An 11,928-nucleotide genomic window follows, 5' to 3' on the forward strand; every position below is an offset into this window, starting at 1 on the left:
ACAAATCATTTCATAAATATATTTCATTTCAAGATGCACAATAATCTACAATTAAAAATAAATGAAATAGATAAAAGTAAGTTACAGTACATCAACATACAGTTGCAAGAAAAAGTATGTGAACCCTTTGGGATTATGTGGTTTTTTGCATGAACAGTATATTTTGCCAGTAGTGCTGTGGAACATCCAGGTGCTCTTTTGCAAACTTCAAATGTGGACAGATGAAACCAAAATTGAGTTGTTTGGGAAAAACACACAACACTATGTGTGGAGAAAAAATGGCACAGCACACCAACATCAAAACCTCATCCCCACTGTAAAACATGGCGGAGGGAGCATCATGGTTTGGGGCTGCTTTGCTGCCTCAGGGCCTGGACGGATTGTTGTCATTGATGGGAAAATGAATTCCAGAGTTTATCAGGACATTTTGCAGGAAAACGTACGACCATCTGTCCTCCAACTGAAGCTCCGCAGAAAATGGGTGATGCAACAGGACAATGACCCAAAGCGTACAAGTAATTCAACAAAACAATGGCTTCAACAGAACAGAATACGCCTTCTGGAGTGGCCCAGTCAGAGTCCTGACCTCAACCCAATTGAAATGCTGTGGCATGACCTTAAGAGAGCGATTCACACCAGACATCCCAAGAATATTGCTACACTGAAACAGTTTTGTGCAGAGGAGTGGTCCAAAATTACTCCAGATCGTTGTGCAGGTCTGATCTGCAACTACAGGAAACGTTTGGTTGAGGTTATTGCTGCCAAAGGAGGGTCAACCAGTTATTAAGTCCAAAGGTTCACATACTTTTTCCACCCTGCACTGTGAATGTTTCCATCTTATCTTCAATTAAAACATGACAACAGCTAATGTTTGTGTAGTATTATTTTAAGCAGTCTGTGTTTTTCTATTGTTGTGACTTACATGACGTTTAGAGCGCATTTAATAATAATAATAATAATAATAATAATAATAAAATAATAATAATAATAATAATAATAATAATAATAATAATAATAATAATAATAATAATAATAATAATAATAATAATAATAATAATAATAATAATAATAATAATAATAATTTAATTTCTATACCGCCCTTCTCCCGAAGGACTCAGGGCGGTGTACAGGGCAATACAATAAAATACAATATACAAAAATTAAAAGAAATATTAAATACAATAGCCCGATTCAATAGGTTAATACAAAACGTTAAAATACCCCTAAACCCATCAGACCAGGCCGGCTTGTTCAAATAAATATGTTTTTAGGTCACGTTGGAAGGAGCGAAGGTCGGGAGCCGTCCGGAGCTCCACCGGTAAACGGTTCCAAAGGTCTGGCGCGCCCACAGAGAACGCCCTCCCCCTGGGGGCCGCCAGTCGACACTCTTTGACCGACGGCACCCTAAGGAGGCCCTCTCTGTGGGAGCGCACTGGACGAAGGGAAGTTGATGCCGGCAGCAGATCATTTAATGGCCAATTCATGCAAAAAACCACATAATCCCAAAGGGTTCACATACTTTTTCTTGCAACTGTATCTACATCTAGATTTCTAGATTTGAAAATTATCCTTGTTTCCATCACATCAATACACCATTTCATACGTTTCCTTTTATCCTTTAAATTTTTCAGCTGTTTCAGAATCTCATAAATTCCAGTCAGCCCCAAATTCATCTTTTGATTATTTCTATGTGACAAAATCACTTCATTGTATTTTTTTTCATACTGATCGCTTGCATTAGGTATCCATTCATTTGTAATGCTCTTCTTACTTTATAATGCATAAAATATATAATCCATTCCCACAGTATTCAGCTTCTATGTTTTTCTTTATGTTCCCAACTCTCACTTCCATATATAAGGTCATGCCTAGGAAGACCTTTGTACAATTGTGCCTGTTGCTGGATCAGGAGACCGTATTTACAGTCATTCATGCCTTGCTTGGATTATTGCAACATGTTTTATGTGGTGTTACCATTCAAGATCTGTCAGAAGTTACAGATGCTCCAGAATGCCTCTCAGTAGGCCTACACAACATCTCTACTGCAAGAAGTGCACTGTGGGATTGTCTTGTCTCCACTTACTTCTACCTCTCTTATAAGATCCAATAAAGCTGGTGTACTCCAGGTGCCATCAATTCAACAATGCCACCTTATAGGACTGAGGAAGCATCCTTCTGTGTCAGTACTTTTTCTGTGGAAAAGTCTTCTCCCCTGATATGTTGGTTGGTCTTTGAGACAGCCCTAAAGGTCTGCTTTCTTCTCAAGCCAGGATATTATATCAGCCTGTTGGGGTGTGAGTTGTTTCTCATACAGTATATTTTACTTCTTTCTGCTTTATTTTCCTGAATTTGATGTTCTTTAACCTTGATAGCTGGCCAGTCATGCTTGGCAAGTGAGTGGCCATATACATTGAATTAATACATTTAGATTCTCAACCTATAAAGCAACAATACATGCACATGTCTTCAATCACCACCTTTAATTTTTTAACATGCATTTGTCATACATATATCCATAAGCATATAAAAAAAATCAAGGGGGTCATCACATATCCTTGTTTTTTCCCCTGCTCAATTATTGAACCGTTCACTAAGCATTCCAATTATTCTCATGCATGCTTTATTTCCATCAGATATTGCTGTTCTTGCATTCAATAACTAACCATCCATGCTCTGTATAGAAAACATTCTACAATTCAAGTCCATTCACTTTATCCCATGATTTCTCTGAATGAACAAACATTTCATACAATAAAACATGTCATGTTCATATATTTCCTATTTATCTGCAGAACAGCAAACATCTGGTCTGCATAAAATTACATTGCACTTTTATTCAAAGTTTGCTCTATGCCACCTCTTATATCCTTTCAATGAGAGTTCTGCCAAACATATTCCCAGGCACATTTAGCAAACTCCCCCACTGTAATTTTTGCATTCACTTTGCAACCATTCTCTTTGTATTGAAGAATAATAGCAACATTCTTCCAACTTTTAATTCTATTCAATCTGCCAGAGACCCCTCATTAGTCCTCTTCATCTACTTCCAAAAAGGTTTTTCCCACCAAAATTACATTTTATTTGTATTAAAATCTTAACCATTCCTTGCTCTTTTATACTACATTCTTTGCATCATCTTTTTTATCTTTCATCTATTTTTTTAGCCAAACATTCTCTTACATTCATTTCCCCCAATCCACAATTTCCTTCATTTTAGCATTCCACTGAACTATATTATATTGCCTGTTGATGTGGCACTTTTATGGTGCTCTGTAAGTCTATATAACAGTTTCTCAACCTTGGTCATTTGAAAATAGGTGGACTTCAATTCAATGCCTGGCTGGAGAATTCTGGGAGTTGAGGTCCACCTATCTTCAAGTGGCCAAGGTTGAGAAACACTGCTGTATGTATCAAGCAACCTTCCACATCCACTTTCCTTGTCTATGTTTTCTGTTCATTCTGCTGTCAATTATGTGCTCATACTTTTTCATACATGATATAGCCCCTTCCTATAGTCATCCTCCTTTTATTTATTTCACTTTTTTATTCTCTTTCCTGTCCATTTTCCCGTAACATTTACAGTTAACTCCCCACCCCTCACCCCCATGAATCAGCCCATATCACCCTTGTACTCTTAATTAATTATCTCAATTTTTCATCATAAATTTTCCGATGAACCATGCTTCTAGTTTTATATTAATTTTTTTGCAATGTGTACACATAAATAGGCTTACACTTAAACCACATATTCAAAACAGAATTTTACAAACAGATACTCAACAGTCATCATTTGTCTTCATTCCTGGCTTTCTGAATGGCCCAATCACTTTTTCTGAATTTTCTTGTCTCAGTCTCATCCATCCATTGATGACACCTAGCAAAATAATTTTGAATCTATTACATGCTTCTAATTTCTCTTTCCTTGAAGGAACATAACCTAGCTTTTATGCTCTTCACCATTTACTTCATTAAATTCCAAGTTGCAATCTTCCATATGCCGTAGTCATCATCAGATGGCCCCATAGATATTGGCTTCTACCACCCATTGTGCCTTGACCATCAAGGCTTTTATGTGAACTCTTGGCCTCATGTCTATGGTCCATATTGTGTTCTGTGTTAATGGTAAGGAGAATACCGGTTAGTTTTGACACACTTTGACACACACCACAAGATCATGGAAGATCACATGTTATTCTATGCTGCCCAGAATCACTCTAAATGAATAAATAATTTCTATGTAGTACTGTATAGGATCTCTAGAGACAATCTTGTAAGCCACAACTATTAGGACGTATGTGCAGAGTACTGAAGCATATTGGTTTATTTTTTTAAAAAAACGGTTATTAACTTTTTTTGTGACTCAGAGATGTACAAAGATTCCTCGTATAGCTATTTGCTTGTATCAAGAAAGGCAGGTCTAATCAGTGAAGTATGTTTGTATTTTCTTGGAAGTTGGAGATATTTTTTTTCTTGAACAACACAAAGTGGCATTTTTTTAGTTATACAGCAATCGGAGAGTATGTTAAACATGATTGTCATCATTTCTTAAATATAAAAATGGAATCACTTTTTTAATACATGGTGGCTTCTACAAACTTCTGGTAGGATCAATGCTGTGAAATTTATATGTAATTCACAAACACACACACACATATATATGTGTGTGTGTGTGTTTTAAGTGTTTGTTAAGTATTTAGAATACTTTGCTAGGCCCCAAACAATCAAAAAAATTTACACATATATATGTTTTCGTAGATTTTCACGGGTACAGGTATGTAGGTCTTGGCGTATTCGTGCCGAAGCTGAAGACACCAGCCTGAAGATGACGAGTGGGACCTCATTGAAATGTCGCCAAGACACTCTCAATCTTACATGGGAAAAGACCCGAATACGCCAAGACCTAACTGGAATTCCGCGTGTAGACATTTGAAATTAGTAAAAATAAAAATGATGAACTCTGGGATATACTGTAAGAGAAAATTCTTCTTTATTGCTGAGCTTTCGTCAAAAAGCGGTTGACATCATCAGAGCAAGGGCTGAATGATAAGGGAGTCAGTACATACACTTGTATGGCAGTTATAATGTTCAAATTGTGGAATGTGGGTGTGGCCTGTTCGTGACAAGCCTGCTCATTTATAATCACAGTGGTTCCGGCTTTGCTGGTAAAGGCCGGTCTCTGGTTGATTTTTAAAAGTCACACCTAGCAGCTGCTTGGCGCGTATGAGCTGTTAGGTGCATAAATCTCGTTGTGCCACGTGTAGTCATGCACTGGCTGACAGGCTCTTCATTCGAAGTAGAGTCAAGGAGGTCGGCTCGTTCCCTTGCATGCGGTCGTCACAGGCTTGATTCTGCTGTGAAAGGGAGCAGATATCCTTGGAGAGCGAATTGCTTACACACTCCATGAGGACAACTGCTCCCTTCCACAGCAACCCTAACCCTAACCAAAACTTTAATTAGGTATAAGGGTGGAGTAAAAGTATATATTTTACCATATAGTTTCTATTGCAACAAATTTTCTATGTGTCAGGAGCCATGGGAAACTGAACTCCCTTATGGTTTTCAATGTGTGTGATAGAAGTAATCATGGCATAATGAAAACCTTGATGTAATGCCCTTCTTTTCCTAGGGGAGGAAGGAATTACCAAGGCTTAGCTTGACTAATAAAAATCTTCTAAAATATTATTGTGCAATGGTGATCTGATGTATTTCATACATTATTTATCTACGAATAATTTCTTCCACCCTGTTGTCATGGTCAGAGTGAGAGATAGAGTGAATTAAACATCTATTGAAGTGCACAAAATGAATACCGTGTTTCCCCGAAATTAAGACCTGGTCTTATTTTTTTATTTACTTATTTTTTTTGCCTCCAAAAGAGGCACCAGGTCTTATTTTCAAGGGATGTCTTTTCCATGGTCTCACCTCACATCAGCAGCACCGACAGCCCTGTCCTGCTGGCCCACTTTTTCTATGGCTACTCATTGCCACTCGCACGTGTTGCCCCAGGCTCCATTTCGCCTTCAGGAAATGCCTCTGCAGCCAAGAACCAAGCTCCGGATTGACACGTGCGGCGCCCTCAGGAGAGCTCAATCTGGAGCTTGGTTCTTGGCTACAGAGGCCTTTCCTGAAGGCCTCTGACATCGAAATAGAGCCCAAGGGTGATGTGCTTCATTCAGAGTTTCATTCTCAGCTGCAGAGGCATTTCCTGAAGGCCTCTGATGGTGAAATGGAGGCCAGGGGTGATGCACATACGCAAGCGGTGGCGAGTAGCTGCAGAAGAAGTGGGCCAGTGAGGTGAGGCAGGTGTTGGGACTTGGGAGGCCTGGCTGCAATGGTAAACAGATGCGGGGCAAGTGGGGTAGTTCCACCTCCCCACCCCCACCCTAGCTTGATTTTTAGGCATGCACCTCACTCCCCAACTAGGGCTCATTTTTAGGGTAGGGCTTATATTACGCCCACCCACCCAAAATCAAGGTAGGGCTTAGTTTTGGGGTAGGGCTTATTTTTGGGGAGACATGGTATATCAGATATAAGAGTGTGATGACCCCCAAATAGCTTAATAGAGCATATGCTGATGCTTCCTGTAAAGTCTTGATCATGGAAAACATTGCTATTTTTAGCCTTGTGGAGAATAAATCTGCTAGGCTTCACATATTTTATCTACAAATCCACTTTCCAATAGCATTTCTCACCATATAACAGTTCATTCATTTGGCAGCCTTCAGTCTCGAGAGACTATGGTATCGTGCTCTGGAAAGAGGTCCTAAAGCTGTGTGGCTAAAAAGGCCAACGCGAGAGTGGCAGTCCCTTCCACCCTGAGGGCAAGTACAATCTGTCCCCTGTCCAGCCCCCAGATTTCGCTGGTTCTGGGACTGCCTCTTTGCCTCAGCCTGCCGCACAAGTGAAGATATAACAGTTAATGCTGATAAAAATGATGACAAATTGCTTTGCCTTTAAAAAAAAAGAGATGGGTTATCATTTACACATGTGACCTAAAAAAAAAGAGAGCTGTGCACGAAGAGTCTGTAAAAGGATATAAGAACCTAATGAAAATGTTTGCGATCAGCTGTCTTAATGTTCCAATATTCAATCCATTCATCTTTTTCATGGCTTACATCAATTACCTAAAATGTACTATAGTTCTTTTCAAATGTGTTGGTGTAGAACTCTCATCATTTCCACCTAATACACTACAGCAGTGTGTCTCCAACTCTGCATGCTGAGTGGGGAATTTTGGGACTTTAAGTCCACACATCGTAACACAAAGGTGCTTTTCAAAAGGCAACTGAACTTTCTTGTTTTTCTCCCCTTGAAAACCGTTCACTTCTCAACCAAGAAGTTTCTTCAGTTTCCCACCATTCAGTCAGAAAAAGAAAAATGTTTTCAAGGTAAAAAAAAAACAACCCAAGAAAGTCAAATTTCCTTTTCAAAAGCACTTTGGGACAAACATGATTGAGAATCTCCATAGACATACATCGTAACATTGCTGAGGTTGAAGAACACTCCTGTAGAGCCAATCATTTTGGCTGGTTAATAATGTAATGTCCACAGTAGAGGAGAACAGATTCCTCTGTCCTAATTAGGTTGTAGAGGTGGTCAAAGGATAGTTTTCTTTCCTCTTTAAGGGAAATTTTCCAAAGCGCCCTTAAGCTTTTTTTTTATAAAGAGCCATTCTGGTGTGGGGGGGAGATAATTTACCTGACTTAATTGCAATCTGTTGAAATTAAAATGCACTCCCATTCTTTTGTCAGATGAGATAAAATACCTATAATGTCATGACAACCTGTTCTGCAGAAGTATGGAATCGATGCCAAATAAAAGTTATTAAACATCCCTTAGAATATAAAGGAAATAAGAGAAAATGAGATGCTGTGTATCAAGACAGACGTCTAGACAAAATATTATACTTGTCAGGAGAAGCTCTCCAGGACCTTGGGCAGAACCACTCTTAGCCTTGCCAAAGAGCCAGCAAAGGAGCCAGGGGTTCTGTCCATATGTCATAGACCCTTAGTCTAATGTAGAAGTAAATCCCATTACATCCACAGGAATGTACTCGTAAATGTTTCCACACGTGAGAATGTAGAGCAGCAGTCCACATCTAGGCCAAAATAAATTCCATAATTATTGTAGTTCACAAAATCATAGGGTTGGAAAGGACCTCAGAAGTCTAGTCCAACTTCCTGCTCAAGGCAGTGCCTTACACCACCACAGGCAAATTGTTAACTAGTCTAGTTTTGAAAACTTCCAATGATGGAGCGGCCACCATCCCAGGAGGCAAGCTATTCCATTGACTTATTGTTCTCATTATCAGAAAATTTCTCCTTACTTCTGGGCTTGATCTCTCTTTATCAAGCTTCTACCATTACTTCTTATCTTGCCCTCTGATGCCTTAGAAAATAAGTCAATCCCCTCTTCTTAGTGAGAGCCTCTCAAGTACTCGAAGAGAGCTATCGTGTTCCCCCTAATCAGTGGTGGGATTCAAATATGTGAACAACCGGTTCTCTGTGTGGATGCCGCTTCTGGAAGTCCATTCTGGGCCTGGGCAACAAAAAATTAGCTTCTGGTTCTGCCGAAGTGGTGCGAACTGGCTGAATCCCACCACTGTCCCTAATCCTTTTCTCAACTGTTCATTATACGATTTAGCCTCCAGACCCTTTATCATGTTTGTTGCTCTTCTCTGGCACTTTCCAGGGTCTCAAGATCTTTTTTTGTATTTTGGTGGCCAGAATTGGATGCAGTGGTGGTAAAGTAGTACTATCACTTCTCCTTGTCTTGATGCTTTCACTCTGTTGATGCAGCCTAGGATTTTTTTGGCAGCTGCAGCACACTGCTGGCTCATACTTATGTGGTGGTCCATTAGGACACGTAATCTCTCTCACAGTTACCAGTTGAGCTAGGTACCACCTATTTTGTTGTTGTTGTTGTTAGCTGCGAAGTCGTGTCCGACCCATCGCGACCCTATGGACAACATTCCTCCAGGCCTTCCTGTCCTCTACCATCTTCTGGAGTCCATTTAAGCTCACGCCTACTGCTTCAGTGACTCCATCCAGCCACCTCATTCTCTGTCATCCCCTTCTTCTCTTGCCCTCAATCTTCCCCAGCATTAGGCTCTTCTCCAGTGAGTCCTTCCTTCTCATTAGGTGGCCAAAGTATTTGAGTTTTAGCTTCAGGATCTGGCCTTCTAAAGAGCAGTCAGGGTTGATCTCCTCTAGGACTGACCGGTTTGATCGCCTTGCAGTCCAAGGGACTCACAGGTGTCTTCTTCAGCACCATAGTTCAAAGGCTTCAATTCTTTGGCGCTCAGCCTTTCTTATGGTCCAGCTTTCACTGCCATACATTGCAACTGGGAAGACCATAGCCTTGACTATACGCACTTTTGTTGACAGGGTGATGTCTCTGCTTTTTAGTGTGCTGTCTAGATTTGCCATGTTTTTCCTCTTGAGGAGCAAGCGTCTTTTAATTTCTTGGCCACCTATTTTATACCTATGCATTTGATTTTTTTCTGTCTAAGTGCAGGACCTTACTTTTCTAACCACTGAAGGCCTTTATTATTGAGGCAGTCATTAAGGCCTTAACATCATTAAGGCCACCATTAAGGCTTTTATTATTCAGGAAGAACTCTGTTGAATATAACTACTGGAATCTCCCTACATTTAACAGTGAACCTTTAGTGACAAATTCTTAACAATATAGGCTGTCCTTGCACATAAAACTGTTTATTTTGAACCTGAGTATCATGTGATAAGAGTTAAGTGTGCAGTCAGTGAGCTTTCTGAACAAAGCAGATGCATTTAGGAATAATGAGCTATTCAAAGGGCCCAACATCTTATGTCTCTTTAATTAGTAATGGAGGAGAATATTGCTGAGATTTAGGGGAAGAAATTGCTAATTGTAGTGAGGGTGCTGATCTCTGAAAGATCACCATCCATCTCCCTCTGTTTAGTGCTGGTTTTATTGTGGAATGCTGTATTTTGCTTTAGCAAAATCTCTATTAACTGGCAGATGGTTCCCAGAGTCTTTTTTAAACATGATGACCAAACAAACACTGCAACCTTTTCAAGTTACACTTCAGCAGATTATTGACTCCCTGGATCTTAAAAGATTTTCCTGTTTCCCTTGGAGCATTATGGCTTAATTCTATTTGATTCTTTCTGCTTTAAAAAAGAACCATGAGATTATCTCTAAAGAAAGGGCATGTGGGGAAATGCCATGACTTTACAGCCAGAAGATCTGCAATCTGGATGTAAACAAAATATGGTGAGAGAGAAAAAAAATGCAATCCTATTGTTGCAGAGAGGTTTGCAGGGTGACCATGTGCAGGTGGGTGCAGAAGTTGTAGCCACTGGGGCTTTTAATTCAAGAAGTGTCAGGCGTAGGATTGCATCCTTCCCCTTATTCAATTTCTCTGGAATTTCCTGATAAAAAATAAATGAAGGCAGCAGCCCTTGAGCTCCACACCTGCTGCCTGATAATGTCTATTTGTTACATTCATTTTATCCCATTTCTTCAAATGGTGAGAAGTTTTAGAAGTTTACCAGTCCTTCTGTTCTCTTTGGATGGTTCTAGTGCAGACTTTTTGATACTTTAATGTATTTGCATTTTTATAATTGTTTACTTCTGTGTTACATTTTTGATCTACATAATACCTTGGGTGAACTGCAACTTCAAATATGCAGAAGATAGGTAGAGCTGACATAAACTAATTTCCTCCAACTTATTACTGTAAATTCTTGGATCCTTACACTTTTAGAGTACTGGGATGAGGAAAGGGGGCTTAAAGACTCTGATCTTCAGCTAAAGTCCAGTACTATTGGTTCTCAATCAACCTTTTGTTGATGCTGGCAGTGTACATGGTTCTGTGTGTGGTTCACTGTCTTGTTTTAAAATTGAGGTGTTGCACCACAGAGTTACCTTGACCTTGTTTGAGGACTAGAGTAGGGAGGAGTTCAGACATTTCTTCTGGCCAGTTATGTTTCTTAACTTTTTATGGATATACATCACTGGAACATCAAGGACTTATCAATACTTCTTTGTCAAGTCAGGTATTATCACTTTGACTGTCTTATTTTCAGAACTTTGATAGGAAAACCTCATATACACAAATGAAGGATGAGTTGAAAGTCCAACTTTTGGTCAATTTTCCTAATTAGTGGAAAACCCCTTTGGACTATTTATGTGGAGGGATGATTATCATTTGTGACTGGAAAATATGATCACATTCCTGCCATTGATCTTTTCCTTTGAAACATTTTGTTAATATTGTGGGAAGTCAGCTACCCAGAGAAGGAAATATTAAAAGGGCAGGAAAATATTAAAAGGATCTTGAAGAGGCAGGAAAGTATGCCCAGTTTTCTTAATAGCCCCAGGTCTCCCTTCCCCAAGCAGAAACCAGTTCTATAGAAATGCAGATGTAAACCATCAGGAAGGTTGGAGCTAGAAGCTTAGGAAGACAAAGATTTATTTTTATTTTTATTTTTTTTATTTTAATTCCATTTATATCCCGCCCTTCTCCGAAGACTCAGGGCAGCTTACAAGCTTAGCAGTAGCCTTCATTCTATGTATATGCCTGCTTATTAGGGCTTTCACACACACAGCAGCGGCATTATTACAAAGTCAGCTTAATTGCCCCCAACAATCTGGGTCCTCATTTTACCTACCTCGGAAGGATGGAAGGCTGAGTCAACCTTGAGCCTGGTGGGATGCGAACCTGCACTAATTGCAGGCAGCTGGTGTTACTTAAGGAGGCATTAGCCCACTGCTCCACCAAGGCTCTGCTCCAAGACACCTGAGATCTACATACCAGCCCAGAATACCATCAGAATACCAGAAAGGCACACTTAGACTCCGGTCAAAAGTTCATGACAAAGGAAATAGCCTCAAACAAGAACAGGAAATCACTCCAAACAAAAGGCCCAAGAGGGTATAAAA

This window comes from Vipera berus, assembly GCF_964194415.1.
Source record: "Vipera berus genome assembly, chromosome: 1".
Lineage (NCBI taxonomy): Eukaryota > Metazoa > Chordata > Lepidosauria > Squamata > Viperidae > Vipera > Vipera berus.